Raw genomic sequence first — 10,809 nt, 5'->3', positions numbered from 1 at the left:
TTGAAGTAGCCGTACCTCTGATTCCTGCCTGTACCAGCATCTACTGGCGTTTTTAATTGTAAAACCCATTTTGTACAGCTGTGGTTGAGTTGAAATCTTTCCAAAACCAGTGGCTCCTCTCACATAGAATAACTCCTAGTTTCTCTGTGCCTGGCAAACTTATTCCAAACTCCATGCTCCAGTTTGTAATGCAGGTTTGTAATGTAGTGATTGCGTGCCAAACTGAAATTACTCAAGGGCACAGGGGCAGTGGGCTCTTTTACAGTAGTTATATTTTGCACCTTAGCTTGCGAAGAGACTGATATCACCTTCTACACAGGAAGCAACTTTGTTTCTCAGAGAAAAAAGTTAACATTCCAAACAGCCTCAATAGGAAACCGAAAGACAAGAAGTGATCTAGGAGAAGTCATTGAAGAACTGATGCTGTTATGGCCTTAGCACCAGATGACACTAATACCAAAGAAGACATGGATTTGGAGGAATAATGCCGGATATATTACTTTAAACAGCAAATTAAAAAAAAAAAAAGCCTCTTGATCAGTATTTCATGTGCATCAATTGTACTGTACATTTCTTTGCCCTATCAGTGTGTAGTGTTATTGAGAAGCCCTTGCCAAATTTGTATCCTGTCAAAAAAGCTCAAGTGTAAGAACAAGACCTGAAATTAAGTCCATTAGTCTTAAGATGTAAAATCAGACACTGAAATTTATCACCCCTAGTCTGACAATTTGTAAGATGATGGAGCTCTATTCATCGTTGGCAAGGATATAGTCAAATCTTGGAATTATTAGAATTGGAGATTACTTGCCTGTGACTCAACTGTATCAGCTACTTGGATCATTGGTGCTGTGATGGAGCACGGGAACACGTTTGCATGACAGGCGACCCACACATCACAGCTCTCCTCACAATCAATAGTTGAGGCTATTCATCCTGGACATAATTCACTCCAGATTGCTTTTATTGGCCTGAATACTCAAGGCCTTGAAGTCAATACTTAAATTGACTTCAAAGTAAGAGCTTTGATCTTTATGTTTGCATATTTTGTATATGTTTTCACTTTGCCTGAGTGAAAAATTGTGCAACCTTCCTCCCAAATGCTGTTGATAGAGGATCTATATTTCCTGCTCCCAAGCAGCTGCCAGGGAAATGAGACCTTGAGAGAGGCTGGGGAATTTCACATTTTGTCATGTTCATTGTTTGCTCCTTCATATTTCCCTGTGTGCAAGTTAATGGTAATGGAACATCCACCGACAAGATAACAAGGGAGCGGCTGGTTAAAGATGAAAAATTTGCTAGTTTTTTTCCCCTCTCCTTTATATCATTAATGTTTTTATGATTTTGGCATTTTCTTCTGGTCCAGTTTATTCCCCTTGCTAGAAATAGCCAACTTGTCTAATATTGCAAGAATCCATTGCAAGGGAAATTAATTAGCATCTTCATAGAGGGTTTATATTAAGTTCATCTTCTCATCATAACAGATGTATAATTACTTTCTTCAGTAAATGTTAACCCAGTAATTACAGTTTATTTTCTGCAGGTCCTGCACGTTTGTTGACAGATGAAACTCCTGCCTTTATATATTAACACAGTTACTGTACGTTCGATATATTATAAGCTCATAAAGGATAATTTAAAAGCAAACATAAGATGTATAAATCAGCTTCAATTTATAACTACAAGCTTGTTGATGTATTTGATCATTCTGTTATTTTGTCATATGCTTGCTGTGGTGTTAGCATACAGTTGTTCATTTACACCTCTTAAAGACCTGTCAAAGTGTAGCCAGAGATTTGGGTTTCGATCACATTACTTTGTAAAACATGTTTTGATATCCTGTGCCAAAGTGAAAAACAGCTAAAGAGAATGGTATTACTTTTGTAAATTACATTTTGTATAAGGGTCACTAGGGGAGTAACTGGGGCCTGTTTTTAACCTCAGCAAACAGAACACTTCACACGGCACTGTCTCTTTCAAACATCAATTATACACTGCTGGCACAGTTGTCAAGGGCCAATTTGGGGTTCAGTGACTTGCTCAAGGACACTTTGGCAAGCATCACAGCGATATTGAACCACCTATGCTCTTTTAGTGCACAACCCGCTCTCGAGAGCCACATGGGTTCAACTATTGGCCTGATATGCTGATCAATTGAATGAAAGAAAGAACAAGAGAAAGAGAGTTTCAACCATGATGGGACTTGAACCCTTAATCTTCTGATCCAAAATCAGACGCCTTATCCATTAGGAAGGATGCAGACCTTTTATCAGCCCCAAGACTTTAAAAGAGTTCTGAATGTAATCACATTTTGTGTGTTCTGTGAGGACACACTAAGCTAATTTTAGAGGCAGTGTGGTTGCATGAAAAGTCAATGGAAAGATGTTATTTGACATGAATTCCCTAGGGCTGCATGAACTGATGCAAAGAGATGACCAGGGGAAACATCTTGTCCCATATCACCCATACCCCTGTGCTTCATGAATGTGTTTCATAAACATGTACAGACAAGTAAAAGGAGATCAGCTTGAAGTGAAATAACAAAGAGGTGGATTCCCTGGTGAGTTGAGTTCAGTCGGAGGCTGAGATCATTATGAGCAGTTTCCGTTTCAATTGTCAGTGAGTCCGTTGTTATTTAGCAGCTGAACAGTCACTATGATGCAAGGCGAGAAGTCTCTTAACTCCATTAAGAGCAAAGCTGATGACAGATCAGTGAAATTACCAAGGGAAATAAAACAGGGAATGACTGAGAAATGGTATGCTATCATAATGTTTGCTGTTGGTGTGTCTTACGTTAAGTCGAAGCCGAGTCATATAGGGCACCTTCATACAGAAGAGGCGCCTCATGTCTAACCATTGCTCGCGCATCTTTCAGACCCCAATTAGTGCTTACTTCTTACGCAAAAAGTTGGCTTCTGTAAAAGCAAACTTAATGAGAGTAAGTGCGCACTGATACACTAACTCTGGCCTTGCGTCCGAACAATTTGGAGATGGTAAAGTGGCGATGTAGGCTTGAATTGGGAACATTTTAAGAGCTACTCCCTCATAAACAGTGTTTCAGTGTGTTTCATAGGCACCCTCGCAAATTACGCTCACATACCATACAATAGAGTTGCAGGACCGGAGTAGGTTTTATTATCTTCTATGACACTCCGCCGGTGTCACCAAGTACGAGTTAATTTTTGATATGATGTGTAAAATCACTGCAGTGAACCTGACTGTGCTCTCAGGCACACAGAGTGCACTAGAGATCACTTATTAAATTGATACAGTGTGTTCACCTGTCAAACCAGAACGGAGGTTAGGCTATTACAGATTGTCGTGATCAGTTTATTAGGAGGTGAAGTAATTAGTCTGATTGCTCTAAACATGCAAATGTCGGGACAGTCGTGAATAATGCTGCGTGAAGGATGCACTTTCAATGTTAGTGGACTATACGGATGGAAGGATTAGGAGGGAACAAGTGTTCAATGACCACAAAGATTTCCTGTCCCATGACGATGACTGACTCGTCAGCTGATTTAGATTATGTAGAGCTGTGATCTTGATATTAGTGCTGAACTGAGTCCAGTATTACACAGACTGACCCGACGGAACCAAACCATCCCAGGACAAACACAAGTTCTCAACCCTCTGGGTTAATTAGCCGACAGGTATGTGTCTGATGCGACTAACACCGTATTATATTTACCTTTCTGCCTAAAGCCCCTTTTGGGAATAAAATAATTCTGTTAGATTTTATAAATTGTGGATATCCCACCTGTCTCTGAATTTAATAAGTCCCTTAGTTTGGGAATGTTTAATTGCGTATATAGGTGATGCAATAAGTTCCCTCACAGTCTGAACCTGTGAATTAATTATTTTGTGCCTCCACCTTTAAATTTGGAAGTTTTTTATTTTATTTCAGACACTGTCCTTTCCATTGGACTCACTCACAGCATTTTCTTTTATTAATGATGTCACTGCTGTTGACACCAAACAATCAGTCTCTCTTCACCTCCACCTCACTAACAAGCTCCTCGATGTCGATGTCACAGAAGTTGTGATTCTTCTCTCCATGAATTAATGCCATGATTCACCTCAGAAACCCAATGATTCAAGCGGTGATATGCATTGACCACTTATGGTTAAATGTGGGCGTGTAGAAGGCGGGATTTGAGGCAGATCAATGAAAGCATGTTTCCAGGTGGATAATGATTTATAAAGGGAACATTGCATTCGGGTGTGTGTGTGCAGTTTTACAAATCAGATTATTTTTTGGCGTACATCATTTTCAGCTTGTGTACACTCATACACTCTTAATGTGAAACCTATGCACTGTTTTATAAATGAGTCCCCTGGTCTCTCCCAAAATGCAACTATGTCTAGTTTAGGTTTGGTTTTCCCCAACCCCTGGAGAACGGTCCGTCTCATAAATCCTCCAAAATTTTCAGCAGCTAGCTGCCTTTTTGTGTCTGTGTGTTACTTGGTGCCAGGCAGGCGCTGTACTCTCAGTTCATCAGAATGTTTTTGATGAGGAAAAGCTTCCTTTTTACTGCTGGAAATGTGCTTGAGAATAGCAAAGCTTTGTAGGATGGAAAAAGAGGTTAATTCTGGTTAAGGATCGCTGAGTGACACCTTTCACATTGTACGTATTAATTTGAACATTAATTTGGTTGAGTGCCAATAAAATAGCTATTCACATTATTCATAGATCACATGCTAGATTGGAGCTGGACGCTACGCAGTGTTAAGTCTTTATTTTGTCATTAGCTTATATTTAATATGTAGCATTAAAATTCTCTCTCTCTTACTTGTTACTTGGTCACATAGACCCAAGAAATGCAGGAATGTGAACAAGGCGTCTCAGCCTCGTAAGGAGCTAGAGAGACAGACTCCCTATGCTGCAGACTTTGGCCATTGTTATTTAGCAGACCTTTTACATGCACAAAAAACCCTATGACACACTAAAGGTGAAGACTGCCCAGAAAGCATGATATGGCTACTTTAAAACATTTAGTAGATAATGAATAATCTCTACAAAGAAAAGACAAAAGACCAAAATACACCCACACAAAACATCAAAGTGAGGAACTTCATAAAGAATTCACTCTGCCGAAACCCTCATAAGAAAGTCTGTAAACCAGTAAGCAACTTCATGTGAAAAAGTGTTCAGCAATGGATTGAGAACAACCAGAATTGGTGTGCTTTTTTTGTCTGAGACCCTTTGAGGTTTGGTGCTATTGCAGGTCAGGTGTAGTGAGTCGTGCTCTGACTGCCTTCAACCTTGTTCTGCCGACGAAGGATGAAGAGGAGGATAAATATTCTACAACCTCTTGTCATGTATCAAACATGAGGACATAAACACAGGAAAGGAGTCAGAATTCCTAATAATGTGGAGAGGCATTCTCTTTGAGGCATACTGTGTCCCACCAAAAGGAGAAACACACTTGTTCTGTAGCACTTTTGATGTGATACACCTTCATATGGCTCTTGATGTGTCTCTGAGGTAGCTAGGTGAGACATCCCCCTGCTGGAAGTGCACACTCTGAATGCAGCACTGCTGCCTTCACGGATATTAATTAAACCCATTTTTGACTCAAATACCTCTTTCTCTGGAGCCATCCGCAGCGACTTTCTGGGTTCAGGCTTAATCCAAACTTCACAGTTGCACTCAAAAAGATGACATGTACTGACTTTGTGAAATCAATTTAGTTTATTGAGAGGGGAAAAAAGGAATAAAAGGATTTTTTAAGCTGGTGTTTGAAGGATCTGGCTGTTCTAGAGCCACACATCATCAGCTATGGAGGAGGACTTTGGATGCTTTACTTAACTTCAAGCAGTAACTATAATCACATTAAGTCCATTACAATGATATATGTAGAATATCTGTATGTAATAATAATATAATAATGATAATAACAATAATAATAATAATGCAGTGCCATTGGTTGGGGGGAGCAAATTGAACTACTATATGTACTGACATTTGACTAATAGCACTTCAGCATGCTGTATTAGATAAGGTTGTTATACAGCCTCAGTCAGTAAGATATATATATATATATATATATATATATTTCAATTGTAAATACTGAAGACTGCACAGAAGTTGGGTTAATGTAATAGGTGGCATTCCACTACAGTACATTCAGTGTAAGTTTGCCTTACACCATACAGTACATGTACACATGCCCAGTGTGTGCATGTACAAATATAAAAAAGTAAAGGTTAGAAGTGACATGTACTACCCATTCTCATTGCAGATATTATCTCATATATTAAGATTTATGCACTTTAAGCAACAAACTTTTCATGTTTGTCTGCACATACCGATTTCTGTAGTTTGCCCCCAGTAAATTCATGAAATCAATTGTCCTAATTTCATACTACATAACAAATTCCAAGCAGCTACTTGGTGGTCAGGGAGTTCACATTGGTAAAATGAGACAAAATACAGTGTGCCAAAAATAGTCAGAATACAGACAAACTAAAAATAAAGAATTTTGGTCGATGAACTATACTATAATATAAACATACAAATTGTAGACATTTTTGAAACAGGACCAGGATCAAAATAATACATTTTAAATGGTTGATTTATTTTATGTTCAACTGAAAAGCAATCCATATTATAGTAATGTAGTAATAGGGATACAGTCACACTATAATACCATAGACCATTCAAATTATCCTTTAAAAATATTACGTAGAAAATAGGAATTCATACAGTCACAGAGTTGATATTGATATGTATCTATGAAACACATTCAAGTAAAGACATAACCCTCTGAAATATAATTGCATATTCACTATCACCGCATCTTACTGCGTTTCAAGTGTACCACAATCTCATAAAACAAATTATGAACCCATATATTCACAAGTACATAATTATATTGTGTATTAAGTCCTCATTATGTTGTTGACAGCACAAATCCATGTACAATTAAACCTGAAGTAAATGGTTTTCATGAGTACACAAATACTTGATTCATATAGCATGATCTCCTGAGCATGTGCTCTCTGTATGAACATCAAAGACGCATCCACATATCTGAGTGTAATGTTCAGTAATGATTTCAAATTATAAAATCAAGTTAGAAAAGCATTAATCAGTTGAGGAGCCTTGTGTTTGCTATCCCCTTTTAATTGGTCTGAAGTTGATCATGCAGACTTGTAATCGACTGTGTTCAGGGTTGAGCCAATGTCACATCTTCAAAGTCTTTACACTGGGGTACTCAAGCTTCTCTCCTCAGTCAAAGATAGATGTTTAACAGTGTGGAAACAGAAAATACTAGAAGACAGGATCATCATCGGCCCTGGCTGAGGGGTAGGGCGGTCGTCCTCCAACCTGAAGGTCGGAAGTTTGATCCCCAGTCTTCCCCATCCGCATGCCGAAGTGTCCTTGGGCAAGATGCTGAACTCCGAATTGAATTAATTTGAATATTTCCTGCTTCTGCCAACAATCATCTCGTCAGGGTGGAAAAATCTTGAAATCAAATCAAAAATTACAATTTATAACTAGAATACAAGGAGTTATTAGAGATGATTGTAGAGCATTCTGATGTATGAATGTTAAATTTAATTTAGAAGTAACATGGAGTGGCTAGACAACCACTTTTCTTCATATCTCAAAGGGCTGCAGTGCAGCAGCTGATTACTGCTTCAAGGATCATGAGCCCAACCGTTTCAGCTCTGCCATTACTCAAAGAAAAGCGTGCTACTTGACTAAATACATATATTACATCTGTAAGAAATGGGGCCAATTATTCTAAAGAGCCATTTATCTATCCAGGGGGGGATATCTTTAAACATTTTTCATGAAGGCGTCAGTGTGGTGACGCATGTTTGAGAGATATTAGTGGACTGGAGGAGTGGACTTGATTGGTCGAGCATGGGGGATCGCTCCAATATCAACTATCATTTTTGTTCTCTTTTTCCCCCCGAACAATTGTTGTGCTCCCTGCACAGCAAATACAACACCATTCAAATATTCTATCTCCAGGCCAAGGTGTTACTGCTAAATGTGAAAACAATGCCATTTCGAAAAAACCAATCCGCTCATCTGCCGCTGCTCAAGTCAGATTGAAAAACAAAGCAATATCTCAAATTGCCATCCATACAGCAACAGCAGCGGCAGCCCGGTAACCACGGGCTCATCGTTGAAAGATCAGATGCTGCTGGCATGTTTGAAAGGCCGTGTGACTGAGCACGGCACAGTCACTTAAAACACACTCATAAATGTAATCGTGTTTTCCATAAGTTCCCTGGGGAACCCTGCCGAGCATACATTTCACCTCCCTGCTGCGGATGTGGCTGAGAAAAATGGAGACGGCGAGGTCAGGCTAGTGAGGGTGTGACAGGTGTCCATGCTACCGTTGTGTCTCGCTACAACTGCCCACGCTATGCTAACAATGCTGCTCATTATGGCTATAGAGTGGCTGCCGTACAGTATGTCTTTGAAGAAAGCAGCTTAATCTTCTCAGGGTGCTGCAGGTTTGTTCGTGTTGTCTGCGCTCTGTCATGTAAAGATAAAACACAAGGCACTCAGGTTTCTGGGATTAGCCTGTCCGAGGAGATTAGCCAGCTACGCCTCTATTATTTTAAACAGTAAATCACGTCTTTTAATTCTCAATTTAGTGATTCATGGTTGTTCTCAGCAACATAACGTATTTGTAACAGGGTCGCCATGGGCCATGGCACTTTGTCCTCTGCAGACCTTGTTACCTCGAAATTACCAATATATGATACAAAATGCTGATGCTTAGCATGTTCCTAGGTGAGCAATAATTGCTTCCTGGAGTTAGTTCAGTGGAACTTCATTTTCTCCTCCACACAGTGCTACATAGAAGTGTTCTGGGTAGATGGTAACACGACACCACAGACTAACAGTCCACAAATCCAGAAGTAGCAATATCTTCTCAATTTGTAAATAAATCAAAATGTATTTACTTAAAATAAAAGACTCATTTGCACTGAATGAGGAGTTCTGATTCTTTAAAAATGTATTTACTACTATAAATTAGTATTGGATCTGCTGCATATATTGTATATGCAAGTTTAAGGAGACTGCATTGCATGTGAAGGGGGTTGCTGAGGGGTTGCAGAAAAATAAACTCACTGTTTATGTAGTTTTCTACCTCAATAATGTGTCTTCATCTCAGCTAAAGGTTTTACACCCACTAACCAATGTATAAAATTAATGGCATTAATTTAGCAAATTAATGGCACAGAGAAAATACTATATCCTTTCATTTGAAAAATGGAGCTTGCTGGGGAAAAGTCTTGGAGTGTGAGAGAGGCTGTGTGTTTCCTCACATTACCTGGCAGTGCTTATCCTGCGTTTTCTCATTTTGTTGAAGCAAACTCAGTGATGCACAACTAACCCACGATTAACCTGTTGAGGTAAAAACGAAATGCTGTGTGAACAGTTGCTGATTCTGAGGTTAAGTAATTGAGTCAGACAGGGTGGAAATGTACACTATCTGAAACATTCAACATACTGTATGAAAAAAAAGTAGTTTCGGCACTTTTGAGTCAGCAGCAGCTGAGGTGTAAATATCCTCAATGATTTGAATGATGTGCAAATGTTATATTTAACTACAGATTATGTGACACTATATCTGTCAGTTGCCTATTCTGAACATCAGTACACGTTTAATGCAGCGAACCTCATTAACTTAAACAAACAGCATGTGCCACATTTACCAGGTATTTCAATTTGATCTCTCATGAGTAACTATATCACATTAACTGCACCATGAACCAAACTGACAGAATAGCTGTTGCACAATGTAAATACTGGAAGTCAGTGTTAAAGGATAATTCTGCACACAACCACACACATAACTATATATACAAAGTTATATTTTACTTTTTGATTTGCTTTTGGAACCTTTTAAGAAGTAGAGCAAAATAAAAAAACACTTCCTCGGCCCAGAGGGTAGAGGTGGGGGGCTGCTGTTGTTTTTAAATAAAACTCACAAGCCCACTTCTCTGTAAGTGTGATAGGTAATGCCAGGGGAAATCACAAACAAATCTGGGGCAATCTAAAGAAGTTAAAAGGGAAATGGCAAAATGGCACAATACCACAACAAAACAGTGGGAGATTAGAGGCAACTGATCCTTGATCAAAGGAGACGTAGAAACTGCAACTCTCCTCAACATTTACTTTAAGATGACTGTACACATTCATCAAATTGGACCTCTACATACATTATTGATTGATAGTTGGCAATCAGTGTTTTGCCTCAGGGAGGTCTCTGAAACTTGTTTGGTCTCCTTCTTGAAAAGGCTGTATATTCAGTCCCTGCAGTTACAAAGATAATTAATGGTAATTAATACATTTTCAGTGCCACAAGATTCCAGACCCTAACAAAGGTGTTGCCTGTAATGTGTGTGGGTGAAAGTTGTCCCTAAACACAACTGAATAAAGTTAATCTGTGAACAGGAGAGCCAACAACTAAACAATCCAGAGAGCTGTTGTGCAGACTGGTACAATGGATCATTCACATGTCATTGGGGCTTGGTGCTCCTGTCAGTGGCTTGTATTGTTAAATGTGTGTTTTTCTTAGTGAGACTGTATGCTAGTTAGCTAGCATTGTTAGTATAGACATGCTGTGTGTAGCCCACACACTGTATATAAACAGTGTAGAAGCTCCATAATGGTCAGGTGACATGTGTGTGTTTCGTTTCTCAAAGACCCAACTTCACAGATAAGGGGCAAACATAAGTGAGTTCATGTGTGTTCGTGTTCGAGTGTCATGGTTACTTCACTGCTTAATGGAGCCATCTTGATATAAATGTGAGAAGGGCAAATGATTTGAAAAG

This window comes from Limanda limanda, chromosome 5 (assembly GCF_963576545.1).
Source record: "Limanda limanda chromosome 5, fLimLim1.1, whole genome shotgun sequence".
Taxonomy (NCBI): Eukaryota; Metazoa; Chordata; class Actinopteri; order Pleuronectiformes; family Pleuronectidae; genus Limanda; species Limanda limanda.
Note: the sequence above shows the minus strand (reverse complement) of the source record.